A 16,809-nucleotide genomic window follows, 5' to 3' on the forward strand; every position below is an offset into this window, starting at 1 on the left:
TGATCTAAAGAGAGATCCTTTCTGTCTTCCAAGGTACGATGCCAACATCCAGAAGAAAGGGCAGTCAAAGTTTTGCTTACAAGGTATGCAGAACCATTAGAAACCCATGGAGAATTGTCTCTCAACAGATTGATCCACACCTGCTTCAAGCTGCCTGCTAGATTGTTCCAAAATTTTGTTTTATGAGTTGAACTGTTTAGTTAAGAATCTAACTACCTCATATGTTCCTTAGTTGCATGTAATTTTACTGGGAATGTAATTTATGTTATTCTTTCCATGGAATTTCATTGGAAAGAAAAGTCAAACTGCCAAGATAAACATGAATTTAATCTGTTTGCTGAAACTATTCCTCCTCAAAATCAGAAACATTGCGTCTTTCCTGAAAGTTCAAACCTCACTCAGGTTCTAGGGTCAACACAGTCCCACTTCAGTCCTCAAGTGATCCCATGTTGATTCAACCGTGCTACACGCTTTCTTGTTCCCTAAGATGTCGACCTTGATAACTGCGCCAGTAGATCTGTTTTTCTCAGTCTGAGATTTTGTTTTGTTCCTCCAGAAACTCCAAGACCTAAGTCCTGGACTTACACCCATCTCAGTGTCTGGGTCATGCTCCAGCTGTGAGAATGTTGTAACTGACTAGTTGCCTCCATTGTCATCACGTTTATCCTACTGCCACTCTCCTTGGCCCTTTGCCCACCCTCTTTTTGGTTAATGTCTTCTGTTTGGGCATTAACCAAATTCCTTTGCACGATTTTTTTAATCACTTATTTGAGATACCAGCTTTCTGCTATCACCACACTCCCCGTTCATTTGTTTATTCAACAAGTAGTTCCTAAAGGACAACTAAGCTTGCAGATCTGAGCCAGGATGTGATTTTGCAATGGAATCCCAAAATACTGTAACTGACTGATCCTGATTACCTGTTTAGTACTGTCTATTATCTACTGCTGATGAGATTTCAAGCTCCTGCCCTGAGCAGTGTCTGTGCTCTGGGTCTGGCACTAGACCTTAAAAGTCCACTCTGAGAAATATCATGCTTTGTTAGTACCAGATCCTCCCTTAAATTCCCAATTTCTTTCATAATTTTCTGTTTGAAAGACTTTGTTTGTTCTGAACATTTTAATAGCACTGAATGTTGTAACCCTTAGTTAAATTTCTCATAACAGTTTTCTTATACAACATTAAATTAGAGAGATCATGATGTCATGTGCCATACTATGCTCAGTTCACAGTTATTATAAGGTGTTGTCACCTACAAAAATCTAGCATTTCCACCTGTACGATGCAAAAAAATTGTTTTCCAATATTAAGGTCTTCTAATATTTTGAAGTTAGATTAAATTTTCATTAAGGCTTCATTCATTCTTATAAAATTCCACAAATGGAACTATCTACATCCTCATAAGTCTCCTCTTGTTTACAAAACAGTACTATATAGCTATCTGATTTAAAACCCTTTTGTTTCTTAAAACAGCTTCCCTTCTCAGGTTGTATATGTATATATTTAAGAGTGTAAGTTTGTGTGTGTGTGTTCCCTCTGATATGGGTTTATATGCTTCACTGCTAAAGTAATACTTTCCAATTTCTAATCATCTTTAAAGGAAAAAAAAGTTATTTACTTGGAAATATTCACAGTTTAGAAAAATCTGAGCCCTAAGTCTAACAAAATGTTGGACTGTAAACCCAATCACATAAAATAAACTCCAAAATATGTGCAAATATAGTCAATATATATCTAACATAGTGTGGACAGTATATACCCTCTTTATGATAGGTTATCTGATCTGCACAGGTCAATGATTAGAAAAATAAAATCCTCATCACATGAACCACAATTAAAGCTATTTTGTTTACTAGTTACAGAAATTGGCAAAGATCATCATAACCTCATGGTAGTTCAATTCTGCCAGAAAAGCACAAAGCCAAATAATCAGGAAACAATTTCTATTTTAAACCATTCAGGGTGCCAAGACAAAGTACCATAGACTGGGTGGCTTATAGACAGCAGAAATGTATTTCTCACACTTCTGGAGGCAGGAAGACCAAGATCAGGACACCAGCATGGTTGCGTTCTGGTGAAGATCCTCTTCCAGGTTTCAGACCGCCATTATCCCATTGTATACTCACATAAAGGAAGAAGGCTAGAGAGCTCTCTGTGGTCTCTTTCATAAGGACACTAACCCCATTCATGAAGGCTCCACCCTATTTCATATCCCAAAGGCCCCACATCGTAAAAACATAATATTGGGGGTTAGGATTTCAAAATATAAATTTGGATTTATATTTGGATTTTGGATTATATTTTGAAATTTGGATTTCAAATATATATTTATTAATATAAATATAAATATAAAATTCCATTTGTGGAATTTTATAAGAATGAATTAAACAAATGCTTAATTCATTGCACATAACACTAACAGCAATTAGTTCCCTATTTTTTTTTTTTCTTTAAGACAGGGTCTCACTCTGATGCCCAGACTGCAGTGGCAGAATCATGGCTCACTGCAGCCTTGACCTCCCAGGGTCAAGTGATCCTCTCACCTCAGCCTTCTGAGTGCTGGGACTACAAGCAAGGGCCATGACAGGCTAACCAGGTCTATTTTTGTGTTTTAAGTAGAGATGGGATTTCACTATCTTGCCCAGGCTGGTCTTGAACTACTGGGCTCAGGGGATCCAGCCACCTCAGCCTCATAAAGTGCTGAGATTACAGGCATGAGCCGTGGCACACAGCCAGTCCCGTTTCTGTTAAATGGAATGCATGTCTCAGTCTTAAATTTTAACCCTATTAAAGGCATTGCCTGAAATTTATTTCTAAGAAGCTGCAAACCCTTATGATGATGGCCAAGCAAATGAAACATAACTTGTCCTGACTATTCATATTCCTTCCTCTGATTACACTTTTGTTACCACTGGACTCCTCCCAACAGAAACCACATTTTATGCATAAAAACAGTACTCTTGATTCCTTCAACTATTTTTTCCTCTTTCATGAATTTTCATAAACTACCTCAAATCTTTTGAGAAATGATAAAGTATAAATAGATGAAGGGATGACCTTGAGAACAGATTCAAAATAGAATACAGAGATAAATGATATATCAATAGAATGAAGAAAGTAGATTATAGATACATAAATACAGAAATATATGAGTGACCCAGCACTATTTAATGAAAAATCTGTCCTTCCTCAATTATGTGTCAAACTACTTCTGTCATATATCAAGTATCCATGTACAGGTTTGCTTCTGAGTTCTCTATGGTGCTGCTTTGGGTCTACTTGCCTACCTCTAACTTAATCACTGCAATTTATTATATATGTTGACATCTGGTAGAGCAAATGATTTCATCATTTACTTCTTTGATATGTGTATTCTCCATTCTTGACCCTTTGCACTTATGTATAAATTTTAGAATCTGCCTTCCAACTTCTACCAAACAAACAAAAATTTATTGAGATTTTGATTGGAATTACATTCAAGCTCTAGAATATTAAGTTTTTCAACCCATGCTTATGCCATATTTCCCTATAGAGAGCTTTCTAATTTATCTCAGTAATGTTTTATACATTGGTAGTCCTGCATACTTTTAGATAAATTTGTAACTAGGCATGTTATAGTTTTTATACTATTTGAATACCTTCTAAATTTTAGCTTCTATTTTTTGTTTGTGAAAATCAAATTGATTTTTAAATAATGCACTTTAAATCCAGAAATTTTGCTAGACTCATTAATTATAATAATTAGTTTGTGGATCCTCTTTGAATTCTTATGTAAATGATCTTGTCTACTATGAATAACATTAGTTTTGTTTCTTCTTTCTAACTGTTTTGTTTTGTTTTTCTCTTGCTCTACTGAACTGGTTAACACTTCCAATATAATGTTGTTCAGATGTAGTTAAAGATGAAACAATTTTGTAAATTATTCAATATTTTCAACATTCATTATATTATTTATTGTAAGTTTATTGTAGATATCCAATATCTCCTCCTAGTTTGCTTAGTTTCTTTTTAAAAGGATATAGAATTTTTTTCAAATGTATTTTCTGCATCAGTTGATATGACTGTATCATTTTTCTTTAATAAGCTAATCATGTTGGGGATTTTGTTAACTGATTGTCCAAAGTTAATCTATGAATGAGATCCTGGAAGAAATCCAACTTTATCACAATATATTATGCCGCTATAAAGATTGGGATTCTGTCTGCCAACATTTGCTAATTTTTTTTAGAGTTTTTTTTATCTTTGTTCCTAATGAGATTGGCCTATATAAATTATCTTTCTTGTGCTGTCCTTATCTGGTTTTGTTTTCAAGCTTATTAGTCTTATTGTATAGTTGGGAAATATTCCCAATTTTTCTTTCCTCTTGAACGGCAGAACTTATTAGAAAAGCTAATTTGACCTAGATGGTTTTTGTCAGAAAATGCTGATTACTGATTCGGTGTCCTTAATGATTAAGAATTGTCCAAGTTTCTCTTTCTGACTGATTTTTGATTAAGTATAATTTTCAAATAACTTTTGATAGATTTTTAAATTTATTGATATGTGACTAGTAATGTCCAGTCATTGCTTAGCTTCTCCAATATCCCTAATGTTGTACTTTTCTCACAGTGGATGTTGACAATTTGTGTCTTTTCTTTGCTCATTCTCATCAGAAGTTTGTCAGTGTTATTAGTCTTTTTAAAAGAGAGACTTTGGTATTACTCATTCTTACTATAACTTCTGCCTTATATTTAATATGTTCCCCCTTCCACTTTAATGAACTTAATTTATCATTCTTTTTTAATTTTTTTCTTTTTTTTTTTTTTTTTTTTTTTGAGATGGAGTTTCGCTGTTGTCACCCAGGCTGGAGTACAATGGCATGATCTTAGCTCAATGCAGCCTCCTCCTCCCGGGTTCAAGCTATTCTCCTGCCTCTGCCTCCCAAGTAGCTGGGATTACAGGCATGCACCACCACACCTGGCTAATTTTCTATTTTTTTAGTAGAGACTGGATTTCACCATGTTGACCAGGCTGGTCTCAAACTCCAGACCTCAGGTGATCTTCCCGCCTCAGCATCCCAAATTGCTGGGATTATAGGTGTGAGCCACCACACCTGGCCTTAAATTTTTAAAATGGATGCTTAGTTTAATTTTTGACCATTTTGAAGACATACATTGAAAGCTCTGAATATGTCTCTACAAATTGCTTACTTCAAGTTTTGGCATGTAGTACTTTCACTATTGTGTGGATGAAAATATTTCTGACCTTTTATTGTAATTGTTTCTTTAAACTAAAGGTTTTGACAGTTCCTAATCTATCTTGAATATTCAAAAAAGAACTTGCATTTGTCATGGGAAAAGAAGAAAATAGAAGGGCTCACCTAACGTGCCCTCATATGAATCATATTCAAGCCCTTCCTTTGTCAACTATCTCCCTCTCCAACCTACTGGGAGCTTGGATCAATGGTATTGTTTAGTTTCCATTTAGCTGCATAATAATACTAATTAACTTATTAATTAAACTCATGACTTCTCCCTCATTCCTTCTCCTATTTTATCAGCTATATTAAATGTAGAAATAACTGGTCTTACATTAAACCCAGAAGGAGAAGAAAGACAGATTAACAATAAAAAGGTCTGATAAAAATATAATTCCTTTTACTTAATGATACAAAAATTGACATAGAAATTGTATTATTTTAGTTAAGCTAGTTAATTCCTTAGAGAATTCCCAAAATCAATAATCATTTAAAAAAAGAGTGATAAATTAGATTTCACTAACATTCAAAATTTCTACTTATCCAAGTCACCATTAAGGAAATGGATAGGCAAGCCACACTGGGAGAAAAATACTCATATCTTACAAAGAACTGACTCCAAAATACATAAGAACTGTTATAAAGCAATAATCAAAAGATTAACACAAGTTAATAAATGAGCAATAAAAGCAGATACTTCACAAAAGAAAAGGTATAGTAATACCCAGAGAGAAAAATGAAAAGATGTTCAACATTATCAGGAAAAGGCAAATTAAAACCAGATAAGATTCCGCTTACCACCTACAGAAATAGTCACAATTTAAAAGGACTGACAGGCCGGGCGCGGTGGCTCAAGCCTGTAATCCCAGCACTTTGGGAGGCCGAGGCGGGCGGATCACAAGGTCAGAAGATCGAGACCACAGTGAAACCCCGTCTCTACTAAAAATACAAAAAAATTAGCCGGGCGCGGTGGCGGGCGCCTGTAGTCCCAGCTACTCAGGAGGCTGAGGCAGGAGAATGGCGGGAACCCGGGAGGCGGAGCTTGCAGTGAGCCGAGATCGCGCCACTGCACTCCAGCCTGGGCAACAGCCTGAGACTCCGTCTCAAAAAAAAAAAAAAAAAAAAAAAAATAAAAGGACTGACAATTATCAATTTCTGGCAAGAAAAGGGAACAAATGAACCTTCTCATACACATTGCTGATGGGGCTATAAAATGTTGCAACCACTTTGAAAGTCTGTTTGGCAATATATTTTAAAGTTAAGCACATTATTACCATACAACTCAGCAATACCACTCATAGACATTTACCCAGCAGAAATGAAAATATATGTCAAAGAAAAGACTTGAATTGAATAATTATAACAGTTTTATTCATAATAGCCCAAAACAAAACAACCCAAATGTTCACAGAAAATAGATAAAATGTTTTATATTCATATGATGAAATATTCTTTAGCAATACAATAATATGAACTACTGATGCAAGCAACAATATGGGTTAATCTCAAAAGCATTCTGTTTAGAGAAAGAAGTCAAATTGCATACTATATGATTATGTTTATATATTCAATAAAATTCAAGAACAAGCAAAGCTAACCTATAATGATAGATGTAAAAAATAATGGTGCCCATGGGGGAAGGGCTATGGAATTAACTGGCAAGGAGTATGATAGAACAGTCTGGAAAGAGAAAAATGTTCTAAAACTTGACTGATATGTTAGTAACAAGGATGTTGGTTATAAAGGTATATATAATGGCTAACATTCAACAAATTTTATACTCAAAGTTTGTACATTCCACACTGTCGATTTTATCTCCATTTTAAAAATGAAAGTTAAAAAGTATCTTCCCCAATTTGTGTAACTATCTAAAATATGTTTTAGAAATGTGACCCAGAACATTACCTTACTAATTACTCCACTGAGTAACAATATACAACCACTGGAATCAAAGGGAGTTGTATTTTAAATCAGGCTTTGGACGTGAACAGACACTTCTCAGAAGAAGACATACATGTGCCCAAAAATCATATGAAAAAAAACTCAACATCACTGATAGAGAAATGCAAACCAAAACCACAATAAGATATCATCTAACACCAGGCATAAAGGCTATTACTAAAAATAAAAAATAATAAATGCTGGCAAGGTTGTGGAGAAAAAAGAACACTTAAACACTGTTGGTGGGAGTTTAAATTAGTTCAACCGTTGTGGAAGACAGTGTGGCAATTCCCCAAAGACCTAAAAACAGAAACACAATTGAACCCAATAATCCCATTACCAGGCATATACTCAAAAGAATATAAATCATTCTAATATAAAAAGACACGCACGCATATGTTCATTGCAGCACTATCACAATGGCAAAGACATGGAGTCAACCCAAATGCCCATCAATGATAGACTGGATAAAGAAAATGTGGTACATATACACCACGGAATACTATGCAGCCATAAAAAAGAATGAGATCATGTTCTTTTTAGGCAGATGGATGGAGCTTGGAGACCATTATCCTCAGCAAGCTAACGCAGTAACAGAAAACCAAACATCACATGTTCTCACTTATAATTGAGACCTGAATGATGAGAACAAATGAACACATAGAAGGGAACAACACACACTGGGGCTTTTCAGAGGATAGGGGCTGAGAGGACTGAGAGGATAAGGAAAAATAACTAATGGATGCTAGGCTTAATGCCTGGATGTTGAAATAATCGATACAACCAACCCCTGTGACACACCTTTACCTATGTAACAAACCTGCCCATCCTGCACATGTACTCCTGAACTTAACATAAAAGTTAAAAAAAAAATCAGGATATGGTACTTAAAACCCATGTCAACCCAAGCAATATTTTTGTTAAGCCATTTTATTATTGAAGTATGATTGACATACAGAAAACTGTACATATTTAATGTATACAACTTGATGAGTTTGGAAATAAGAATATACCCATGAAACCATTGCTGTAGTCTATGCCATAAACCTATGTATTGCCTCCAAAAGTTTCTTCCTGCCCTCTTTGTGTTGTGTATGTGTGTGATAAGAACACTTAACATAAAGTCTACACTCTTAGAAAATTTTAAAGTACACAGCAAAGTATGCTTAACCTCTTAAATAATAATGTTAATGTATTGTTTGTTGTAAATATTAATTAATGGTTAAATTACTAAAAAACTGGGAGGAAAACCCTTACCTATTTTTTTATTAGAGTATGACCATTATGAAAAGATGACAGTGATATGGGTATAGCAGAATCTGCTTTTTTGCCTGCCCTTGGGCTATGGTTTGAATGTCCCCTTAAAACTCAGGTTGAAATGTAATTGTCATTGTGACAGTATTGAGAGGTGGGACCTCTAAGAGGCATTAGGTGATGAGGGCCCTGTACTCAGGAATGAATTAATGCCATCATCTTGGGAGTGGGATATGAGAGCTTTGCCCCCTTTTTCTCTCTATCTCTCTTATTTGCTCTCTGACCTTGTGATGCCTTCTGCTACATTATGGTGCAGCAAGAAGGACCTCACCAGTTGTGGCCTCTCAACCTTTGAATTCCTAGCTTCCAGAACCATGAACCAAATAAACTATTTTATTTATAAATTACTCAGTCTATGATATTTTGTTATAGGAGCAGAAAACAAACTATACCTTACTAAATTGTTCTTTGGGAATCAAATAGGACTGACTGTACCCTCCAAGCTCTAGCATGAATACTTGACCAAGACTCACTCAGTAAGAGTATTTGGAAAACTAGTCACAGTAATACATTTGTAGATGTATTCACATAGCTCAAGATAAAACTCGATACTCATACTGGCTGGAATTCTTTGGGAAAAGAAGCTTTTTTTTTTTTTTTCTCTAGAGGTTGCTAAGTTCATCTCTGAAAATAGTTGGGATAAACTTTCCCAAGGATAAAATCAATACAGAGGAAAGAATAAGAAATTGGGAAGCATCATTTGAGAACTTGAATCTGTTGTGTCTAGACTTCTTTTAATTTCAACCAGTTTAAGGTAGCCTACTCTCACTTACTGTCCTGATACGATAGTAAATATGATGCCATTCACACATTTAAAAGCAACATTAAAAAGTAGCAATCACCAGGCATGGTGGCTCACACCTGTAATCCCAGCACTTAAGGAGGCCGAGGTAGGTGGATCACCTGAGGTCGGGAGTTCAAGACCAACTGACCAATATGGAGAAACCCCGTCTCTATTAAGAATACAAAATTAGCCAGGTGTGGTTACCTGTAATCCCAGCTACTCGGGAGGCTGAGGCAGGAGAATCACTTGAATCCAGGAAGCAGAGGTTACAGTGAACCAAGATTGTGCCATTGCACTCCTGTACTCCAGCCGGGGCAACCAGAGCAAAACTCCATTTCAAAAAAAAAAGGTAGCAATCATATTGTGCTTTACAGTTTACAAAAAAGCTTTGATATACATTTAATTTCAATCAATTCTTACAGATACTTGTTAAAGTAATTTTATAACCCATTTTAAAGTCATACTAATTGAGATCTGAGAATTTTCCAAGGCCTCATAATTTTAACTAATAAAGCAGAAACTTGAATTCCTGACTTTAAAAGCTATGCCATTTCCAAAATAAAACAGACCCTTATTAAACATATTTCACTTTATACTTTACTGAGTTATCTGTTGTTTCTCATAATAATATTATTAACTGTCTTCTATGAACTATCATGAGCTTGTCTTGGCAAGAATTCTTCAGCAACGCAGGGCCTAGTACCTTCCAACTGTAGTGATTGCTTCCACAAATCCTGTTCATATAGTCTCCTTCCATGATCTGTGAACATTTATTTTGTAGAAATCAAATTGCTATGTTATTCTTTTAGAAACCTCTTAAATATTAGTTCAGAATCCTAATATCTTTTCAAACAGTGGAACCTCCCAAATATTAGTTCAGAATCCTAATAGCTTTTCAAGAAGTGGAACCTCCAAAATATTAGTTCAGAATCCTATATCATTTTCAAGCAGTGAATCACTTTAGGTATGACTAGAATTTAGTCTCACATAGTTTTTTACTTGGTTTCTGTACATCTGTCTTTAAAATATTTTTGAATCTATGGTTAGTTTCTGAATGCACATTATTATTATTTCTAGCACCCTATCTTCTCTTGTCATTTTGTGTTAAGGCATGTTTTATCTTAACTATTACCATCATCATCATTATCATCATCATTATCAACATTATTCTAAAACAAAAACCCAGGACTCTTCTTTTTAGATGTGCACAATTTTAAAGGCCTTAAATGGATGATGGATATTTAATGCTTCCCTGTAGAGTGAATGTAGCTTATTAACACCAAGAATCTCATAAGAAAGTCAACTCTTGGTTTTACCCAGCAGGTTGTTCCTACTTCCCTTTATGAAAAGATAGGTAATGGTACTTTCAAGTTTGTCAAAATAATATAAATGCTTTTCTCAATTACTTATTTTATTTCATTGGCTCTCTGCTTATCTTTGCTAAATAAAATTCAGAGAGGCCCTTTGAGACCCACTTAACCATTGCCCCTAACTTTAATGAAAGAACCCCAAAAGAGTTAACTGCTTAAAATCCACATGAGAGGCAAGCTGTTGATTGGCATCATTGATAGGTTTTAGGGATTAATTGAGCAGAAGTTCAGAATGAGGAAGTAGTATTCTGGCTCTGACTTTATGAGGTCTTCTCAGTGTGGCTTCATTATCCCAAAATGAAAGTAGAAAATCTGTTACTACTAAAAATAAATGGAGTAGATCATTTGAGGGTTTTATATAAAGAGAAAAACATGGTGAAGGGTGACAAAGGAGTTGTGTTGAGAGTTCAGGCCATCTGTGTCACTTGGCTGTAGAGTCTACAACAGTAGGCATGGCCACCGAGGACACATCAAATAGGGAAATAAGAGGAGACCTAGGAGGAAGAATAAAGCACTTCAGGAGAGTTACAAATTGTCTAGGAGCAATCCCACAACCCTGCTACCATCCATTCCCCTGCCATCACCAAGAAATGTAATCCCCATAATCATAACATGCAGTTCCCAGATTTATTTAACCAAGAATACTGAAATCTATTGCATGTGCAATAAACATACCTCAATGCTGTTTACCCTCTTCAATTGCAACTGCTATCAAAATTTAGAAAATAGACACCGTTTGGCTATGTTTCTTGTTTTTCTACTTGTTTCCAGGAAGAAACTACTCTTATTTTTGTACTTCTGTTTAAAGAACTATTTTCCACACCAGGCACACTTGGATCTTGAGCCAAATTCAGCATCAGGAAGGCTAGATCATCATGGGGTGGAGAAAGTACAGTCAGTGCTCAGGGGTGCTGGATCATGATTTCTGCCTCTAACTCTCCAGGAATCCAAATAATGACTTTTCTTCAACAAATAGTAGCCTGTCAGCCAAGGGAAGGCAGTTTCAAAAGGGGCATAAGAACAAGCAGTGTCAAATGCATCCAAGAGGATGAGTGCTGAAAATCAAGCACTGAGTTTGCAGCTAAGTAAATATAGGTGTCTACCGGTGTAATTTAATGATTTAGGGTGAGCATAGAGTACATGGGCAATGCAGCAACAGAGACCTCAACTGTAATAAACTTACTGCTTCCACTCTTGCCTAACTCCAATCCATTATCCAACCACTTCCAGAATATTCTATCTGACCACGTTATTCTCCAACTAAAAGTCTTTCAGTGGCTTCCTATTTATTACACAGCACAGTATAGATCTGTTCTTAGTATACCTATTTATCCTTCACTCCAACTGACCCTTCAAGCGCCAGTTCTTACATAAAACTTTTCCTGAATCAGCAGGTAGATTGAAAACCCTCTTATTTGTGCTTCACTATAACCCAAGACACAATTTTCTCATATTGCTGACAACATTCAATCGTATTTATATGTTTCCATGTTCACCTATCTTCATAAACTGACCTCCTTAGGTCAAAGACAATGTCTAATACATCGTAGAAACCCAATATTTAATTGTGGAATGAATGAGAGGGAATGAGAGAGAGGAATAAAGAATAAAGATGGATGAGCTAACCCTGGAAAAAAGAATATTTGCCTCCAAACAAAAGTGAAGGAGAGGAGGACAGGTAACAGGAAACAAACTAAGGTAATGATATAATAGGAAGCCAAGCAATAAAAAAGGAATCAAATACCAACTCCATGGAAAACTAACATTTGTATAGTAAAGAAATATTGTGTACAGATAAGATGAACTTGAAGCTGGTCTAAGCAATTCTAACTCTGTGTTTATTTCCAAATTTGCCTGGAACCATGCTATCAACCCTTGGCCAGTAATGGGGTAAAATGTGCTACTCAGGGATTTATAATGTGCAGTTTGCATTCTGAAACTTCTCTGGTAGCACCCACTAGCAAGTTATCTACATTGTTCCTTGAGAATGTAGGTTGATGGTCTGTACCTGCTTGAACTAGTTACACAGCCTGATTCAAGCTATTGACCAGTTGAGTAGGAAGATTCCTCAGGAAACTTGTGCTTGGCGGCCCTAAGACCACCATATCTCGTACACAGCTTGGCAAATCATGATCTAATGACAAAGCACATTCCGTAAAACTGAGAAAGATCATGGGGACTATGTCTGGGAATCTCAAAACTCTCTAATGTTTGTCTATATTTTCTTTCTCCTTTACCTTTATCAAAACCTAATTTAAGCATACCTTGTAGAGTCCTTTTAAAATAGTTCTCTGACCCTGTGTAATTGATGCATTTGGCACAGTGAGTCGAGTATTGAAATGACCTTTGTCTCTAATTGTAAATGTTGGCTAAGATTTTGTTTAAGGAAAAGAAAGATGAGGGAGATGATGAACTTTTGATGATAATTTGCCTCCTGGGTCACTTCTGGCTTGAGTCAGGCAAATGCTGCAACCACTGATGAAAAGAGAAGCATATCAATGGAACTTGGAGGTGGTATATTCTGAACCAAGGGAAATAGCTACAAGGATTGAGAAAGAAATTCAGACAGAGGGGAAGTCAGCCAAGAATTTTGTAATTTCGATACTTTGAAAAAATGAAAGTAACAGAAAGCACTGAGGCTGCCAAGTACACCAAATAATGACTGGTGATCCTAAAGGGAAGAGAAAGTGTGCCAAAAGGGAATTGGGCAAATATTTATTTTGCTCAGAATGTGACACTCTGAATGAGGATCACTAAAAAGAGTATACAGGCTGCAGGGTGAGGAAACCAAAGACAAATGAAACGGGTATTCAGTCAAAGACGTAAGTCATTTGTGGAATGTTATAAACAGCTTCCTGGGAAGCCTCTACTAAAATTATGTTTATGCATTCAGATACAAGGAGGTACTTCCCTTGCATTATACAGTGATCAATGGAAGAGAATGTTGGTCATATTCAGAATTCTCAATTAGTTGCAATTTTTACAGAGATGTGTTAGAGAGTCAAACTTGCAATCTATAGAGGTGGATAAAGGCAAAGTACATAAAATGTGTATAAATGAAAAATTAGATACTAAATAAAATAATCCTTCTAAAGCCTCTGAAATGTTGAAAATACCAGTGACTGGATTGGCTATATGATGATACTGAATTACCCCCTAATTTTATGCCTTTGACTCAAGTGATGATTGATGTTGTAATTAAAGAGCTTCCAGATGCTTGGGCTCCTTATGTTACTCTACAAACAGATGAGCAGGATTCTGTAAGGGAAGATTTCATTGACCTCCTGATTCAGATTCCATAAGCAGGGCCAAATGATGGGGGGAAAATTAGGATTATTCAGAAGAAAGAGGAAAAAGCATAAAATAGGTTTTAAAACAGAAACTGGAGATATTTAAACTGGGTAGAATATAGTCACATGATTAATTTTAAAAGATATGAAAAAAGAAAAATAGATGGAGTAGCTACTAAAATTTTAATGGATCACTATAAGAGATTATATGATCAGGCTGCTTTACCAACTCCTCCATTTATCCTTGCCTTGATGAATTCTAAAAATTCTAAAAACCTAATTTTAAAAACAGAATCTGCAGTCTCTTCCAAGGCAGTGTTGTTTAAAAGAGCAGGTGTTTAAAAATAGGTTTATTCTGAATGACAAAATATCCAGGGACTGTTGGTGCAATTTCAGAGCAGGCAAGCAGTCAGTTCAGGCAGCCATAACAAAATACCATGGACTAGGGACTCAAACAACAGACATTTATTTCTCACAATTCTGGAGACTGGAAGGTTAAGATCAAGGTGCTGGCCGATGTGCTTATCTGGTGAGAGCTCTCTTCTGGCTTGCAGATGGCTGCCTTTTTGCTATATTCTCAAATGGTGACTTGAGAGAGACAGAGAGAGAAAGGAAGGAAGAGAGTAAAAGGTCTGGTCCATCTTCCTCTTCCTATAAGGACATGAATCCCATTATGGGAGCCCCACCTTCATGTCCTCATCTAAACCTAATTTTCTTCCAAAAGTCCCACCTCCAAATACTGTTGCACTGTGGGTTAGGGTTTCGACATATAACTTAGAAGGGGAAAATATTTTTTCCATAATAGTATCTAAGGCCATTTGCATTGGTATGCAAGGAAATCATTCAGGGTAGTAAAATAACATGATTGGAATTCCTAGACATTAATATACAAAATCAGGATATTCCTAAATCTGCTAATTAAAAGGTAAAAGGCAATGTAATTAATTTAGCAGGACATGGTAAAATATTCTAAAATAAAAATACAGTTCAAAGTAGGAATTAATGATTAAAGTTATGTAAGTTTGTTGCATAACTACTACCAGAACATATTACTGAAATGAATATGATGTATGAATATGGGACTCTTGTCTTATCCAAACCAGTGGAAACAGACATACAAATCTGTTATTCATTCTCTTTTAATTTGGCACGGTAGACAGTAACCTTTGGAACTACCTAAATCCAGTCAAGTCATTAATATAAAGTAGTATATTAAGTTGGTGCAAAAGTTACTGTAGTTTTTGCCATTAAGAGTAATGGCAGCTGGGTGCAGTGGCTCACACCTGTAAGCACTTTGGGAGACTGAGGTGGGCAGATCACCTGAGGTCAGGAGTTCAAGACCAGCCTCAACAACATGGTGAAACCCTGTCTCTATTATAAATACAAAAAGTTAGTCGGGTAAGGTGGCATATGCCTGCAATCCCAGCTAATTGGGAGTCTGAGGCACAAGAATCCTTGAACCCGGCAGGTGGAGGAGGTTGCAGTGAGCCTAGATTAGGCCACTGCACTCCATTCTGGGGCCCAGATTAAGATTCTGTCTCTCAAAAAAAAAAAAAAAAAAAATGAGTAATGGCAAAAACTGCAGTAACATTTTTACCAGCCTAATAGGAGACCGGGAAAGGAAGTAGGGGAAAGTGAACATCAAGAAATTTTAGTTTTTATTAAAGACATCTTAGATAAAGATAAATTAGTGTCCTCAAATTATTTGCTTAATAGTACAGTATAGCATGTAAGGAAAGCTGACGGTGCCTGGAAGATAACTCAAGACTCTAGAGAACTGAGTAAAGAGTAATTGAATACCATCATTCATGCTCTATATGTTAAAAATTCAAGTTGTGAAACAACCTGAGGGAGATTGATATTCTATGATCAATTTGACCAGCGCTTCCTTTTGGATTTCTATTTTGAAAGAAAGTAAAAATCAAATGTGCATTCATGTGAAATAATCTCCAATACCTTTTTGTGCTCAGTGTGGGAATATTTAAAGTGTCTTCTTTACAACTACAACCTGGTGGTAAGAAACATTGATTTGATTCCATCTAAACTACTGATATTCATTGCATCAATAATATAATGTTGATATCTAAATCTAGAAATCAAGCTAAGCATGACTTCCAAATGTTAATGGTATGACCACCAGGGAATAATAACTAATCGTACTGAAATATAGGTCCAGCATAACTGTTAAAATTTCTAGTAATTACATGGGGTAGAAATATTAGCATTCTTAGGATGGGCACGGTAGCTCACGCCTGTAATCCCAGCATTTTGGGAGGCTGAGGTGGGCAGATCACCTGAGGTTGGGAGTTCAAGACTAGCCTGACCAACATGGAGAAACCCCGTCTCTACTAAAAATACAAAATTAGCTGGGCGTGGTAGTGCATGCCTGTAATCCCAGCTACTCAGGAGGCTGAGGCAGGAGAATTGCTTGAATCCAGGAGGTGGAGGTTGCGGTGAGCAGAGATCACGCCATTGCACTCCAGCCTGGGCAACAAGAGCAAAACTCAAAAAATAAATAAATAAGGAAGGAAGGAAGGAAGGAAGGAAGGAAGGAAGGAAGGAAGGAAGATCAGTATTCTTCAACCAAACATAATGAATTTTTGTCTGTCTAGCTCCAAAATTAAAACAAGTCACAAAGACTGGTTTCTGAAGAAATCACATACCAAATCTGTAAATTTTATTAGCCCTTATTCACATAGTAACAAGGGAAAAAGTTGATTTAAAATAATGCTTTGAACAACATTAAGCAGTCATGGAATCTGAACTAGAATATTACCTGAGGCTGCCTCAGAAGTAGCATAGCCCACAGACAGTAGAGTCCACGGTAGAGTTAACACTTAATCTGGAAGTCAACTGCATTGCACTTTGCTGATT

This window comes from Macaca mulatta, chromosome 12, assembly GCF_049350105.2.
Source record: "Macaca mulatta isolate MMU2019108-1 chromosome 12, T2T-MMU8v2.0, whole genome shotgun sequence".
NCBI classification, from domain to species: Eukaryota; Metazoa; Chordata; class Mammalia; order Primates; family Cercopithecidae; genus Macaca; species Macaca mulatta.